Source organism: Apodemus sylvaticus, chromosome 10 (assembly GCF_947179515.1).
Source record: "Apodemus sylvaticus chromosome 10, mApoSyl1.1, whole genome shotgun sequence".
NCBI lineage: Eukaryota > Metazoa > Chordata > Mammalia > Rodentia > Muridae > Apodemus > Apodemus sylvaticus.
Genome location: NC_067481.1, coordinates 76,331,898 through 76,348,017, shown reverse-complemented (window position 1 = coordinate 76,348,017; position 16,120 = coordinate 76,331,898).

The following is a 16,120-nucleotide window of genomic DNA, read 5'->3' as shown; positions in this document are numbered from 1 at the left end:
GGGCCTTGGTGATGAAGCTGCATTTGAGTATTTCCTGCTGCTGTTAAAAGCCCCAATAAAACCCCCTGCCTCAACCAGTTGGACTTTGGTGGTATCGGTATTTTGGTCTGTATTCAGGTCCCTATCTGGGGTGAGCAGACATGTGTATTGTGACCGCCCAGGATAAAATGTGTCACTTTATACCCACCTGTCCCTCGACACAATTCATACCATCGTTCCAGGCTCACTGACACTTCCCTGACAACCCTTCACCTTCCTTCCTTCCTTCCTCCATTCCTGAAAACCCTGTCATGTCCCGCACAAAACACCTTGGGCCACATGCTTCCAAATGTCCAGGGAATGGCTTCAGATTTCTCTGCAGCTCAGAACCAGGTCTGCTCTCTTTAGCAGTTCTATTTTCCCCTGAGCTCCCAGTGTCTGACTTCTCTCAGTTCATCTATCAAAGGGCAAGGGTGTCCTCACATCTCAGCATCCTCTATCAGTAACAGAGTTGTAACTGTGACACCCTCCTGTACTAGCAAGGACGCTGGACAATCTTTTATTGGATATTTTATGTATTTACATTTCAGATGTTACCTCTTTCCCCCTTCCCCCCCCAAAACCCCTATATCCCATCCTTCTTCCTTCTGTTTCTATGAGGGTGTGCCCCCAGCCCCCATCCACTTCCACTTACCCACTCCCACCTCCGCACCCTCGCATTCCCCCACACTGGGGCTTCCAGCCTTTATGGAACTAAGGGCCTCCTCTTCCACTGATGCCCAACTAGGCCATTCTCTGCTTCATACACCTCTGCTGGAGCCATGGGTGTTCCCAGGATGGCGGTTTAGACCTTGGGAGCTCTGCTTGGCTGGTATTGTTGCTCTGTCCATGGGGCTGCAAACCCCTTCAGCTCCTTCAGTCCTCTCTCTAATTCCTCCTGCATTGGGGACTCAGTGATTAGTTCAATGGTTCCCTGTGAGCATCTGCCTCTGTATATGTCAGGCTCTGGCAAAGCCTCTCAGGAGATAGGTTTATCAGGCTCCTGTCAGCATGTAATTCCTGGCATTCACAAGAGTGTCTGAGTTTGGTGACTGCACTTGAGATGGATCACCAGGTGGGACAGTCTCCGGAAATCCCCTCTCTAAGTCTCTGCTCCCATGAGTATTTTGTTATTCCTTCTAAAAAGACCAAAGCACCCAGACTTTAGTCTTCCTTCTTCTTGAGCTTCATGTGGTTTGTGAGTTGTATCTTGGGTATTCCGAGCTTTTAGGCTAATATCCACATATCAGCGAATGCGTATCATGTGTGTTCTTTTGTGACTGTGTTACCTCACTCAGGATAATATTTTCTAGTTCCATCCATTTATCTAGGAACTTCATGAAGTCATTGTTTTTAATATCTGAGTAGTACTCAATTGTGTAAATGTACATTTTCTGTATCCATTTCTCTGTTGAGGGACATCTGGGTACTCTCCAGCTTCTGGCTATTATAAATAAGGCTGCCATGAACAGAGTGAAGCATGTGTCCTTGTTATATGTTGGAGCATCCTTCGGGTATATGCCCAGGAATGGTATAGCTGGGTCCTCAGGTAATACTATGTCCAGTTTTCTGAGGAACTGCCACTTTTAATCTTTCTTACTTTCTTTTAAAATCAATTGTGGTAACATTATCCATAAGTATTTGCATTATGTCATAAATTACTGAGGTAAATACACATAAAATGACATCTTTGATAATTCTCCACTGAGATATCTTAATAAACATACACATGGATGTTGAACAGTGCTCTTCTCAACAATAGCTTGGTCAAGGAAGAAATAAAGAAAGAAATTAAAGACTTTAGAATTTAATGAAAATGAAAACACATCATACCAAAACTTATGGGACACAATGAAAGTAGTGCTAAGATGAAAACTCATAGCTGTGAGTGCCTCCAAAAAGAAAATGGAGAGAGCTTACACTAACAGCTTGACAGTGCACTTTAAAGCCCTAGAACAGAAAGAAGCAAATACACCCAAGAGACGGCAGGAAATAATCAAACTCAGGGCTGAAATCAACCACATAGAAACAAAAAGAAGTATACAAAGAATCAACAAAACCAGGAACTGGTTCTTTGAGAAAATCAACAAGATAGATAAACTCTTAGCCACAACTTTTCCCCTGTGCCCATGTGTTCAAGGTTTGTCCCCACTTTCTCTTCTATAAGCTTCAGTCTGTCTGGTTTTATGTGTAGGTCCTTGATCCACTTGGACTTGAGCTTTGTACAAGGAGATAAGAATGGGTCAAATTGCATTTTTCTGCATGCTGACCTCCAGTTGATCTAGCACCTTTTGTTAAAAATGCTGTCTGTTCAGCATGGGGAGTGGGGGGCCAGAAAAGGGGATATCATTTGAAATGTAAATAAAGAATATATTGAATAAAAAGATAGGAAAAAAATGCTGTCTTTTTTCCACTGGACATTTTCAGCTCCTTTGTCGAATATCAAGTGACCTTACATGTGTGGGTTCTTTTCTGGGTCTTCAATTCTATTTCATTGATTTTCCTGCCTGTATCCATACCAATACCAAACAGTTTTTATCCCTATTGCTCTGTAGTAGAGCTTGAGGTCAGGGATGGTGATTTCCCCCAGGAGATCTTTTGTTGTGGTGAATAGTTTTTGCTATCCTGTGTTTCCAGATGAATTTGAGAATTGTTCTTTCTAGATCTATGAAGAATTGATCTGGGATTTTGACAAGGATTGCACTGAATCTGCAGATTGCTTTTGGCAAGATGACCATTTTTAATATATTAATCCTACCAATCCATGAGCATGGGAGATCTTTCCATCTTCTGAGATCTTCTTCAATTTCTTTCTCCAGAGGTTTGAAGTTCTTGTCATAAAGATCTTTCACTTGCTTCATTAGAGTCACACCAAGGTATGAAATATTATTTGGGACTATTGTGAAGGTGTTTCCTAATTTCTTTCTCAGCTTGTTGATCCTTTGAGTAGAGGAAGGCTACTGATTGTTTGAGTTAATTTTATATCCAGCTACTTTGCTGAAGTTGTTTATCAGCTTTTGGAGTTCTCTGGTGGTGCTTTTGGGGGGTCACTAAAGTATACAATCATAGTGATATTTTTACTTCTTCCTTTTCAGTTTGTATACCTTTGACCTTTTGTTGTCTGATTGCTCTTGCTAGGACTTCAAGTACTATACTGAATAGATAGGGAGAGAGTGGGCAGCCTTGTCTGGTCCCCGATTTTAGTGGGATTGCTTCAAGTTTCTCTCTGTTTAATTTGATGTTGGCTACTGGTTTGCAGTATACTGCTTTCACTATGTTTGGGTATGTTTACTTTTATCATGAAAGGATGTTGGATTTTGTCAAGAGCCTTTTCAGCATCTAATGAAACCATCATGTGGTTTTTCCCTTGAGTTTGTTTATGTAATGGATTACACTGATGGATTTCTGTATATTGAACCATCCCTGCATCCCTGGGATGAAGCCTACCTGATCGTGGTGAATTATAGTTTTGATGCATTCTTGGATTCGGTTGGCCAGGATTTTGTTCAGTATTTTTGCATTGATGTTCATGAGGGAGATTGGTCTGAAGTTCTCCTTTCTTGTTTGGTCTTTGTTTGGTTTAGGGATAAGCGTTATTGTGGCTTCATAGAATGAGTTGGGTAGTGTTCCTTGAGTTTCTAATTCATGGGATAGTTTGATGAGTATAAGTATTACCTCTTTGTTGAAGATCTGATAGAATTTCCTGCTAAACCCATCTGGTCCTGGGCTTAAATGCGAGACTATTAATGACTGCTTCTATTTCTTCAGGACTTAAGGTAGTATTTAGATGGCTTGTCTGATCCTGCTTTAATGCTGGCATCTGGTATGTATCTAGAAAATTGTCCAATTTGTCCAGATTTTCAAACTTTGTTGAGTATAAGCTCTTGTAGCAGGATCTGATGATTTTCTGAATTTCCTCAGTTTCTGTTGTTATGTCTCCCTTTTCATTTCTGATTTTATTAATTTGGGTAGTGCCTCTGTGCCCTCTGGTTTGTCTGGCTAAGGGTTTATATATCTTGTTGATTTTCTTAAAGAACCAGTTCCTGGTTTTGTTGATTCTTTGTATACTTCTTTTTGTTTCTATTTGGTTGATTTCAGCCCTGAGTTTGATTATTTCCTGCCGTCTACTCCTCTTGGGTGTATTTGCTTCTTTCTGTTCTAGGGCTTTCAAGTGCACTGTCAAGCTGTTAGTGTATGCTCTCTCCATTTTCTTTTTGGAAGCACTCAGAGCTATGAGTTTTTGTCTTAGCACTGCTTTCATTGTGTCCCATAAATTTTGGTATGATGTGTTTTCATTTTCATTAAATTCTAAAAAGTCTTTAATTTCTTTCTTTCTTTCTTCCTTGACCAAGCTATTGTTGAGAAGAGCATTGTTCAACGTCCACGTGTATGTTTGTTTTCCATTGTTTTTTTTTTTTTTTTTTTTTGATCTTAAGACTAGCCTTGGGCTGTGATGATCTGATAAGGTGCATGGAATAATTTCAATATTTCTCTATCTGTTGAGGCCTGTTTTGTGACCAATTACATGGTCAATTTTGGAGATGGCACCATGAGGTGCTGAGAAGAAGGTATATTCTTTTGCTTTGGGGTAGAATGTTGTATAAATATCTGTTAGATCCATTTGGTCCATAACTTCAGTTAGTTTCACTGTGTTTCTGTTTAGTTTCTGTTTCCATGATTTGCCCATTGTTGAGAGTTGGGTGTTGAAGTCTCCCACTATTATTGTATGGGGGTGCAATGTGTGCTTTGAGCTTTATTAAAGTTTCTTTTATGAATGTAGGTGCCCTTGCATTCGAAGCATAGATGTTCAGAATTAAGAGTTCATTTAGTAAACTTTTCCTTTGACCAGCATGAAATGTCCCTCCTTATTTTTTGACAACTTTTGGTTGAAAGTCAAGTTTATCTGATATAAGAATAGCCACTCCAGCCTGTTTCTTAGGACCATTTGCCTGGAAAATTGTTTTCCAACCTTTGACTTGAAGGTAGTGTTTGTCTTTGACACTGAGATGCATTTCCTTTATGCAGCAAAATGTTGGGTGCTCTTTACATATCCAGTCTGTTAGTCTATGTCTTTTTATTGGGGAATTGAGACCATTGATATTAAAAGATATTAAGGAAAAGTGATTGTTGCTTACTGTTATCTTTTTTGTTAAAGGTGAAATTCTGTTTGTGTAGCTATCTTCTATTGGGTTTGTTGAAAGATTACTTTATTGCTTTTTCTAGAGTGTCGTTTCTACCTTGTGTTGGTATTTTCCACCCATTATCCTTTGTAGAGCTGGATTTGTGTAAAGATATTATGTAAATTTGCTTTTGTCACGGAATGTCTTGTTTTGTTCATCTATGGTAATTGAAAGTTTTGCTGGGTATAGTAGTCTGGGATGACGTTTATGTTCTCTTAGGGTCTGTATGACTTCTGTCCAGGATGTTCTAGCATTCGTAGTTTCTGGTGAAAAGTCTGGTGTAATTTTGATAGGTCTGCCTTTATATGTTACTTGACCTTTTTCCTTACTGCTTTTAATATTCTTTTTTTGTTTAGTGCATTTGGTATTTTGATTATTATCTGACAGGAGGAATTTCTGCTCTGGTTCAGTCTGTTTGGAGTTCTGTAGACTTCTTGTATGTTCATGGGCATCTCTTTCTTTAGGTTAGGGAAGTTTTCTTCTATAACTTTGTTGAAAATATTTACTGGCCCTTTAAGATGTAAATCCTCACTCTCTTCTTTACCTATAATCCTTAGGTTTGGTTTTCTCATCGAGTCCTGAATTTCCTGGATGTTTTTAGTTACAAGCTTTTTGCATTTTGCATTTTCTTTGACAGTTGAGTCAATGTTTTCTATGGAATCTTCAGCATCTGAGATTTGTTCTATCACTTGTATTCTGTTGTTGATGCTTGCATCTATGACTCCTGAATTTTTTCCAACATTTTTTATCTACAGAGACGGCTCACTTTGTGATTTCTTTATTGTTTCTACTTCCATTTTTAGATCCTGGAAAGTTTTGTTCAGTTCCTTCACTTGTTTGTGTTTTCCTGAATTCTTTAAGAGATTTTTGTGTTTCCTCTTTAAGGGCTTCTAACTGTTGACCGGTATTCTCCTGTATTTCTTTAAGGGATTTTTGTGTTTCCTTTTTAAGGGCCTCTACGTGTTGACACATATTCTCCTGTATTTCTTTAAGGGATTTTTGTGTTTTCTCTTTGAGGGCTTCTACCTGTTTACCCATGTTCTCCTGTATTTCTTTAAGGGAGTTATTTATGTCCTTCTTGAAGTTCTCTATCAGTATCATGAAATACGATTTTAAATCCAGCTCTTGCTTTTCCAATGTGATGGAGTATCCAGGATTTGCTGTTGTGGGAGAACTGGGTTCTGATGGTGCCATGCTGCTTTGGTTTCTGTTGGTAATGATCTTGGCCATCTAATTATCTCTGCCATCTTTGCCTTTGGCCATCTAGTTATCTCTGGTCTTAGATGGTCTTGCTGTCTCTGACTGTGACTTCTTTGTTCTGCAGGCCTGTGTATCTGTACTCCTGGGATTCCCTTTCTCTCAAATGCCCTGTATACAGCTGTTTCTCCAGGAAGTATCAGGAGCCTTTTAAAGTTCTTGAGTTAACTTTCAACTTCAGTGCCCACGCTGCTCCCTGAGTACAAAGCCTGAGCTCTCCTGTCCTGGTGTCAGGGCTCCACTCCCCATGTTAACACACATCTTGGGTTATCGAACAAGCTGAACCTAGAAACCCTTTGAAGGGCCTGAGGTAGCAGAAAAACTCCATTTTGTTTTTAAGACTCCATTCTAAGTTAACTTGCCCTTAGAGAGGCATGGCCCCCTCCCTTTAAGTCTGAAAAAAATCATGAAATGTCCCTGGCAGTTGTAAAATAGATACAGTAGCTGCAGCTGGTTGATAACAACAGAGTGGGCTAAGAAAAGGAAAGTCTTTCCATGTCAAGGTACTCCTTTTTGATGTAGGCTCCCTCCTTTCGGTTTAACCAGGTGCTATAAACCAATTAGCTTAAAGACCTACATTCCTTTACCCTCTCATGTAATACCAAGGCTTGGAAACCCTCGATTGTGGTTTTTTTTTTTCCTTTATAGACCCCCTTCACTTGACGTAGGGGTTCACTCTCATTCTTGTTCCATCAGGAAGGTTTGTGGCCCACGCTTGAATAAAGACCCTCAACATTGGTTGTGATTCCTGGTGGTCTCTCTTTGGGGGTTTTACAATCTGGCACAATACCTCTACTTACATCAGCAGTGGTGACCTTGATCTGGTGGCAATAACACTTCTGTGAATGCTCTTCTCTCAGGAAAGGTCTTTATCTAAAGCTGGAATTCAGATTCAGGATGTGGAATTCTGGTGTCCCAGGAAGAACTGCACAAAGCAAGGAGGAGGCCATGGGATGGACAGTCTGCTCTCCCTCAGTCTCTTTATCCTTACAGGGCCACACCTAACCCTTACTCTCTACACTTTTCTATTTGGATCTGAGTCCTATTTTTCTAAACCACCCAAGGGAGAGGCTGTAGTCATAGTAGGTTTCAGCTTCTATCCTGTCAAATGGGTAGTTTGTAGGAATTAAGCCAGAAGTTTACACATTCTCTTTTAGGGAAGGTCATAAGTGGGCCAAGGGGTTTGAAATTTAGCAGCAGGTTGGAGAGCTTTTTTGGGCTGCTTCTAGAAACTTGGCAGGAATCTGATGTCAGGTCCAGGACAAACAATAAGCTCAAGGCAGGAAACTGACTTTGGTCTTGGACTCAGGGAATAGGCCCAGATGAAGAACTTTTACATTTGAGTTAATGCAAAGCTCAGAGCTAGCTCAGCTGAGGCAGGTGTGGCATTCCTTTTGTCTTGGTCATCCCAACTAGCCCCTAGAAAGGATTTTGTTTATTGTCTTGCTTGTTCCTTGACCCAGAACTGATCTTATTATTTTGCATGTACTTAAAGTGGAAAAAAAGCAAACTGGAAAAAAAAATAAACCAATTTCAGCTCAGAACTGGCTGAGGTCATGCTACAGTTTTGTCTAGTTGTCTTTTTCCTTTTTAATCCTCTATCCTACCCTGGAGAACGTGTTGACTGACTGAGCTGATTTGGTCAAATGACCTCAGTGTTGGAGCTCCAGTAAGCAGGGTACTTTGAAGGACACCTCAGAAGGAAGCATGTGATGAACAGTAAAGATTTGGGCCAGTTGTGAATAAACCTTATAAAAGGGACAAGGTAATGGTAAAATGTTTTTTTATTACATGCTTAGAATTAAGCTGTAATCTAGAGGAGTAAAGATAATTGTCATAGATGCTTTTGACCTTTGGACCCCAATTAGAGACAGTTTGGACTCTGGACATGAGTGAGAGAATGGGGTTTCAGAAAAGCATTCCTCTCCACCTATCCAGGGATTCTTTGGCCAAAGAAAAGAAACATGATCGTAAACAGTTCCAGAGTTCTCCTAGGGACAGGAGGTCGGGAGACTTCCTGCCTCCTTTTTGGCTCTGACAGTCAGAATGCTTAGGTTGGTTCTGGCTCTCTTAGGTAGGATATCTGGGTCCCTTTGGGACATCCAGTTCTCTTCCCTCTCTGTCTATTGTCTCTCCTTGGTGTGCCAATCTGTCCATGTCTGTCAAAACTAACTGTTTTATGTTAAGTCTGTGTTTCCATTTTTGTTGTTTGTTTCTTGCTCCGTGTTTCATGTTCAAAAGAAAAAATAGTTAAAACTTTATCTGCATGTCATTCAACTCTTGATTTAGTTTTGCCTCAAAAAAAAAAAAAAAAAAAAAAAAAAAAAAAAAAAAAAAAAAAGAAGAGGCAGTCTCAGTTGGCCTTTGGAGCCTTGCAACTTTAACTAGAAGTCAAGCTCAGCTGAAGAAACCTTGCCAGGAATTGATTGTCTGCACAAGCCACTCTTAAAGGGGCCAGCAGATTCTTGTCTAATATGGTCAGGGAACTGATGGCTGTTATTCCCAGAAAAATCTCTGTGATTGTGTTATTGGGTACATTAGGTGACAAGATATTCCTCTCTTGAAATTACAGCTAGATAAAGTAAGAGAAATTTGTTTGGTCTAAATATATAAGATGTGTGTAGTCAGTTCTTTTTGTTTCTGACTGATTTGAAATGTATAAATATGCTCTGTATGTCTTGGTTATAGATTTTTGGCTTATGAGTTATTGGGAATCATTAAAAATCTGTAACATAAGTAACAGAAAGTTGGCTTAAAACTGGTAACTCAGGGTTGGAGTCATTCTAGACAATACATGGATGGCATGAGCCAACCAAGGAAATGGGTCTCTATAGATACCTCTAAATAGGGATAATATTTTATGTAATTCTTATGCTAGAAGCTAGTTTTATAAGAGGTAAGAGTTAGGACAGTGTCTCTTTGGTGAGGTATTGGAAGTTGCAACGTTGAGCATTCCTGTGCAGGAATTGGCAGCCAAACAGCATGGTGATGATGTTGATTTTGGAGAGACTGGATTGTTTGTTTGAGGTTGAATCTTACTTTCCAAAGTTGTGGTTGTGCTCTGGTATTGCAAGGGAAACTCAAAGATTGTGGTTAAACTGCCAGTGTTCCATTGGCTGCAGTTTGCAGTTTGATCTCAGGCTCAGGATTCTAACTCACAAATATTTGTAATTAAGGAAAAAAAACCTGAGTAGGTGGAGATTGTTGAAGGGTTTGTGAAGCTATGGAATTTGTGGGGGTATTGCAGCATGGCTTGCCTACTCCAGCTGCCATTCCAGGAAATGCATATAGAATTCTTATGGATTTGGTGGATTGTTTTTAATACTGTCCTTTTGCATCCTGGTGACTGTGGGAGGTTTGTATTTGATGTGCCTGCTTGTAATTTTGGAGAGCCTGTGAAGTGACATTATTGGAAAGTTTTGCCTCTAGGAATGACTACATCCCCACATTATGTAAATCCCCACATTATGTAAAAAATTTGACGTTGCTTCAATATAAGAAGCTAGGACTTGAATCTTTCAGTGTATATTATTCATTATAGGGATGGTATTTTATTAACTGATCCCTCTGAAAGAGTTTTACTATAAGCTTTTGCTCTCATGAATGGCATATATAGCTTGATAATGCTAGCCCTTCTTGTTCTGGGAATACTTCTATTCCTGCCCCTTGTGAAAAAACTTGCCTTTAACAACACCAACATGTTTGCAGCCAAAATACATGCCTTGAAAGTAAAAATGGACCCCCTAGACAGAGTTTAATTTAACAGGCTGGCACTCAATAATGGGTAAGATTCTTCAAAGAACCTTATCAACCTAAGACAGACTAGCATTGCTTTTGATAATGTATCTTTCTCTGTGGGTAAGGAAGGCACTCTTGTCAGAACAACCTAAGACAGGCACAGTCTTGTTTATGAGAGGGAGAGATGTAGAGAGAAACTTGTGTTCTAGAAACTTGGCAGGAAATTGCTATCAGGCCCAGGACAAAGAAATAAACTCAAGGCCAGAATCTGACTTTGGCCTTGGACTCAGGAGAGGGTCCATGAGGGGAAAGACTCAGTTTTCTTTATGGAGCAGGCCACTGAATGTTTGACCCTACTCTAGTAAGTATATAGATAACACAAATTGGATTTTTGTTTTTAAATTATTCTTTTTAAAATTAAAATATATTATTTTATTGTTTTTAATTTTTTATTTTTATGTCTTTCTCTTTCTTTCTTTCTTTCTTTCTTTCTTTCTTTCTTTCTTTCTTTCTTTCTTTCTTTCTTTCTTTCTTTCTTTCTTTCTTTCTTTCCTTCCTTCCTTCCTTCCTTCCTTCCTTCCTTCCTTCCTTCCTTCCTTCCTTCCTTCCTTCCTTCCTTCCTTCCTTCCTTCCTTCCTTCTTTCTTTCCTTCTTTCTTTCTTTCTTTCTTTCTTTCTTTCTTTCTTTCTTTCTTTCTTTCTTTCTTTCTTTTCTTTCTTTCTTTCTTTCTTTCTTTCTTTCTTTCTTTCTTTCTTTCTTTCTTTCTTTCTTTCTTTCTTTCTTTCTTGGTTTTGGTTTTCTGAGACAGGGTTTCTCTGTGTAGCCCTGACTGTCCTGGAACTGAAAAATCCACCTGCCTCTGCCTCCCAAGTGCTGGGATTAAAGGTGTGTGCCATCACTGCCTGGTGGCTTACTTTTTTTTTTTTTTTTTTTTTTGGTTTTGGTTTTTCGAGACAGGGTTTCTCTGTATAGCCCTGGTTGTCCTGGAACTCACTCTGTAGACCAGGCTGGCCTCAAACTCAGAAATCTGCCTGTCTCTGCCTCCCAAGTGCTGGGATTAAAGGCATATGCCACCACTGTCCAGCCTACTTTATTTTTTTTAGAGATTCTTTTTTAATTAAAAGTCAAAAGCAACAAATGAACAAGTAAGTTAATAATTATAAATGAGATTTCAGATATTACAAAAGGATATCAAAACACATTCCTTATGAGACAGAAAGCCATGGGAATGATATTGGTAAAGTCATATGTTTGGCTTGGTGATATTGAAGAAATATCAAAAGGTATATTATCTCAGAGAAAGAAGCAAAGATCTAATGTTTATGGAGAGTGGTAAAGGAGCATTCAAGCAGAGGTGACAGTTAACAGGAAAGTTCTAGAAAATGTAGTTTGGAAACCTCTAAGAGTAGATATGATTCCACTGTGGATGCCATGTACACATTGGATGTATATGCTTCTACATGAGTGTAGTATAGAAAGGGGTGAATATGAATTGAAATAACTTTACAGGATGCTTTATTGGTGGTTGAGCCTTCCAGTGAGCTATGTCCCAGAAATCTGTTAAATTCCATGTCATAGACTAGTGGAGGCTGTGGTGGTTTTAAGTGGAACAATGGCTTTTTACATGTACTTTTTATAGATTACTCTCACATTCCTTTAATTGTGAAATAGGTAAAATCAATACCTTACTGAGATTCATTCTGATGGTGGAAACTGATACACAGTCAAGTATATGATACAATGTAAGAACACACAGACTGATGGTAGATCTCAGTATTCTGTCCTTCTGTAACAGGCAGACCCATTTTGGTCCAGCTCCTGATAACTCTGATCAGTACATTTCCTAGCTGTCCCCAAGGCTAGGAGTGGCTATGAGATTACTTGATGGCTTCCGTAATATGTACAGAGCAGCCCCAGGTTTCCATCTTGATCCACAGATGTTTTTACACTGGTAGTTTCTTCCTCCTGCCTCCATCTTATTGTTTAGACCATAGATGGCAGAACCATGGCCATTGTGAGTGAGAGATAAGATTGTAAAATGAAGAAACCCAAAGCATATGACAGTTTAGATTTCAAGCACTACAAGGATTTGACAAAGATTAGGATTCTAGCCCTGAATTGCACCTTCTGAGGTTCTTTTTTATTATACATTTGCTTTATTTACATTTCAAATGGTGTCTCCTTTTTGAGTTACCCCTCGGAAAATCCCCTATCCCATTCCTCCTCCCACTGCTCACCCCCTTTCCCAATTTCCTGACTTGCATTCCTCTATTCTGGGGACTCAAGCCTTCACAGAACCCATGGTCTCTCCTCTCATTGATGTTTGAAATGGTCATTTTCTGCTACATATGTAGCTAGAGTCATGGGTCCCTCCATATGTACTCTTGGTTGGTGGTTTATCCCTGGGAACTCTGGGGGTATTGGTTGGTACATATTATTGTTCCTCCTGCAGGACTGCAAATCTTTTCAACTCTATGGGTCCTTTATCCAACTGCTCCCCTGAAAACCTTATATTCATTCTATTGGTTGGCTGTGAGCCATGGGTATTTTGATCCACTTTCCAATAAGGATCAAAGTATCCACACTTTGGTCTTCCTTCTTGAGCTTCATGTGGTCTGTGAGTTGTACCTTGGGTGTTCTGAGATTTTGGGCTAATATCCACTTATCAGCGAGTACATACCATGTGTGTTCTTTTATGACTGGGTTACCTCACTCAGAATGATATTTTCTAGTTCCATTCATTTGCCTAAGAATTTCATGAAATCATTGTTTTTAATAGCTGAGTAGTACTCCATTGTGTAAATGTACCACATTTTCTGTATCCATTCCTCTGTTGAGGGACATCTGGGTTCTTTCCAGATTCTGGCTATTATAAATAAGGCATCTGTGAACATAGTGGGGCATGGGTCCTTATCACATGTTGGAACATCTTCTGGGTATAAGCCCAGGAGTGGTATAGCTGGTTCCTTAGGTAGTTCTATGTCCAATTTTCTGAGGAACCCCCAAACTGATTTCCAGAGTGGTTTTACCAGCTTGCAATCCCACCAGCAATGGAAGTATGTTCCTCTTTCTGTATATCCTCCCCAGCATCTGCTGTCCCCTAAGTTTTTGATCCTGGCTATTCTGACTGGTGTGAGGTGGAATCTCAGGGTTGTTTTGATTTACATTTTCCTGATGATTAAGGACATTGAACATTTGTTTAGGTGTTTCTCATCCATCCTGTATTCTTCAGTTGAGAATTCTTTGTTTAGCTCTGTACCCCATTTTTAATAGGGTTATTTGCTTCTCTGGAGTCTAACTTCTTGAGTTCTTTTTATATATTGGATATTAGCCCTCTATTGGAAGTAGGATTGGCAAAGATCCTTTCCTAATCTGTTGGTTGCCGTTTTTGTCCTATTGACAGTGTCCTTTGCCTTTCTGAAACTTTGCAATTTTATGAGGTCCCATTTATCTATTATTGATCTTAGAGAATAAGCTATTGGTGTTCTATTCAGGAAGATTTCCCCTGTGCTCCAGGTTCTTCTCCACTTTCTCTTCTATTAGATTCAGTGTGTCTGGTTTTATATAGAGGTTTGTCCCAGATGCTTTTTTTTAAAGAAGCTATTGTGAATGAGAGTGTTTCTACAATTTTATTTTTAGTGTGTTTGTTGTAGGCATATGAAAATGTCTTTTAAAGTTAACTTTGTATTCTTTTAGCTTTTGAATCTCTTATGATCTCTATCTCCCAGAATTCCATTCTTTTTACCAGAACTTTCACCTATTACTTTCTACCTTTTGCTTATATGCCAATAGAATTTAATTGACAGTTGATGCTTCTAATACATTGTATAATAGATTCTCTCCACATTTCTCCCTTAGTCCAATAAAAGACCCTCTTACAATTATAAACTGTATACAATAATAACAATTATGAAAACTCCCATGTAAGATTTATTTTCCTTATGTCCAGTACATATGTATTTGGCAACTTTGGAGAAAGTATTCTACCATCTATCCTATCTTGGGGAGGTCAGAGTTCTATATCTAAATTACTTTCTGTCATAACTTGCATTACAAACTTAAAATACCTTCTAAGACCAAAAACATTTTCCTAAATCCTAAGCAACTTAAGCTCAATTGTGACAGTAGGACTATGTAGTCTTCAATCCCATCAGAGACTTGAAAAGGATCAAAAAATTAACTGAGAATGCAGGAAGTACAGGCAAAGAGCTTACAAAAGTACAGAAAGAACAGAGAAAGATAGCTGTGTGGACAGTCCCGCCAAATTTCTATCTCTTCAATACAAGGTCATCATTTTTAGCCTTATGACCCAGAATATCTGGCACATATTTTTGTGAATCAGGAAATATGAAGGATTTCTTACTCTGTCCTGGTAAAATTTGGCAGTTGACTTCCCTTTGTCCAGTTTGTCCAGTTTGGATAGAATATTATCAGCAGTTGAAGCAAGGGAAGATTTCTGCCTAGTGGTCTGCTTTCCACTTTTGAAGAAAACTCTATAAAGATGTTCTTCAAAGAAATACTGTTCTTTGAAGTAGAATGGGGAAGTTGATAGAAACTGAAATGTCTCATTGTCAAAAAAGCCTTTTCTTAATAAAATATATTTATTTATTTATTTATTTATTTATTTATTTATTTATTTATTTGGTTTTTTAAATTTTGAGACAGGGTTTCTCTGTGTATCCCTGGTGGTCCTGGAACTCACTCTGTAGACCAGACTGGCCTCGAACTCAGAAATCTGCCTGCCTCTGCCTCCCAAGTGCTGGATTAAAGGCATGTGCCACCACCACCCAGCAATAAAATTCTGTATGTTTCTGAGTTTTTTGAAGATTATCTGTCTATAGCATATCTGAATTGTTTGTTTTTAAGTATTTGCTATCTGTTCAACCTAGGAAGCATAACTCTGTATTAAACTAGACTAGTATCTGTAGTATATTATTTAATAGGTCTGCACCCCAGAGCTGACCCTGTGCCACAGTTCTTCATACACAAATGTCACCAGGAGAGAGCTGGTATCCTGTGAGTGCTGACACACCTGTGAACACAGGTAAGATCACCACTTCTGCTCAAATTCCTGCCCCAAGAGGAACCCAACCAGAGCCACTAGGAAACAGGAACCAAGAAGCAGCCTGGGACAGGATCCTTCTGGTTTCTGTCTTTATCCCAGAGTTGACCCTGTGCCACAGATCCCTATACCCAAATCCCATACGGAGAAAACCGGTCTCCCTGGAGTACTGACCCATAGGCTTGCAGGAGGGACAGGCCACAGTTAGAGACCAGAAACACCAGCTAACACCAGAGATAACCAGATGTCCACTATTGTGGATGCCAAGAAGTGCTTGCTGACAGGGGACTGATACAGCTGTTTCCTCAGAGTCTCTGCCAGATGCTGACCAATACAGATGCACATGCTCACAGCCAACCATCGGACTGAGCATGGGGAACCTAATGGAGGAGTTAGGGGAAGAATAGAAGGAGCCGAAGGGGCCTTATCTGGCAACAATGAGAAGGGAGGACCTTGGTATTGTGAAGGCTTGATGCCCCAGTATAGAGGAATGCTAGGGTGTTGAGGTGGGAGTGGGTAGGTGGGGGAGCACTCTCATAGGAGCAGGGTAAGGGGGGATGACATAGGGGATTGGGAGAGTTGAAACCAGGAAAGGGGATAACATTTAAAATGTAAATAAATAAAACATCCAATTAAAATATTATTTAATAATAAATCCTGGTGGCATGGTTTACCACTATTTCTCCCATCTATCCTTAAAATGACACAATTTCCCTTTATTTTCCCTTTCTATGGAGATTAATATCTCTTTATTATTATTTGTCGAGATAGAAATTCTGTGTCTTTGTTTGCTACATTTGAGATCAAAGGCCTCTATTTCTTTATTCTTACATGCCTCCTCTTCCTCCTCCTCCTCCTCCTCCTC